The sequence below is a fragment of the Octopus bimaculoides genome, chromosome 3, assembly GCF_001194135.2.
Source record: "Octopus bimaculoides isolate UCB-OBI-ISO-001 chromosome 3, ASM119413v2, whole genome shotgun sequence".
NCBI lineage: Eukaryota > Metazoa > Mollusca > Cephalopoda > Octopoda > Octopodidae > Octopus > Octopus bimaculoides.
The window spans coordinates 29,075,525-29,076,663 of record NC_068983.1 but is presented as its reverse complement, the minus strand read 5'-3'; the positions used below and the strand labels follow the sequence as shown (position 1 = coordinate 29,076,663).

At 38.1% G+C, this 1,139-nt stretch overlaps 1 long non-coding RNA gene across 4 annotated transcripts in view; it reads right to left on the bottom strand.

Annotated features, from left to right (window-relative positions):
• LOC106876728 (uncharacterized) overlaps nt 1-1,139 on the bottom strand; it is a 363,609-nt gene that overhangs the window by 52,731 nt on the left and 309,739 nt on the right. The window lies entirely within an intron of this gene.

The following is a 1,139-nucleotide window of genomic DNA, read 5'->3' as shown; positions in this document are numbered from 1 at the left end:
TTGTGTGTCTGTGTGTGTCCTCCACCATCGCTTGACAACCGATGTTGGTGTATTTATATCCCCGTAATTTAGCAGTTTGGCAAAAGAGACAGATAGAATGAGTACTAGGCTTACAAAGAATAGGTCCTGGAGTTGATATGTTCAACTAAAGGTGGTGCTCCAGCATGGCTGCAGTCAAGTGACTGAAACAAGTAAAAGAATAAAAGAATACAAATGACCCTCCACCATTAAAACTAATACAAGCATTCTAAGCTGCATCAAAAAAATAAAAAAAGGGCCACTTGACTGATTAGCATAGAATCCCTCCTAAGCACACATTCGCCTGTAATGCACAGTTATGCAATCTCCTCCTGCTGTCTTTTCTACCACAACCTTAATGACCTCTATTCCCTGCTGGTGGCTTGCTTTGTGTTTCCTACACTCAGGCACTTTCTAACTCACTCATCTCTGCTCCTCTTAACAGCCATGTTGTATTTAATCCCTGCCCCAATTAACATGTTAACCATCATATTCCTACATCCAGTCTTCCTTCCCAGAATGTTGGCCTTCTGGTATGTCCTCACTACATGTCTTTCCTGTAGGAACATTGATGGCATTGACCTCACCGATCCTGGAAAGTCTGCCGTGGGCAATGGACACTGTCCCATCTTCCAGACCCACTAAGTAAAAAAAAAAAGAAAACAAACAAAAATAAACCAGCAAAAAAAAAGAAAGTATATTTTTGCATGTGAATGACAGAGCCCACAAAGATACCCTGAAGGCTAGGCCCCAAGCAGAGATTATTACAACATACATGTGCACAGTATAATATATATGTATATATATATAAGACTTTTCCATTTTCCCATGCGTCAAACTAATACACTTGCTTGTTGTTCATACATCTGTCTTTGTCTTTTTTTTTCTATAAATTTCAACTATTTGTGTGTGTGTGTGTGAAACTAATAATCCCAACACATTTTTTTTTCCTTCCATTTTTTTCTCTTGTTCCTTTCTGTCAGAGAGTGTAGGCTCGAAATGTCAAAGACTTTTCTGTTTTTCCTGAGCGCCAACCTAATACACCTTCATGTTATTCCCTTTCCTGTCTTTGTCTTCGTTTTCTGTACAAACTATATATATATATATATATATATATATAT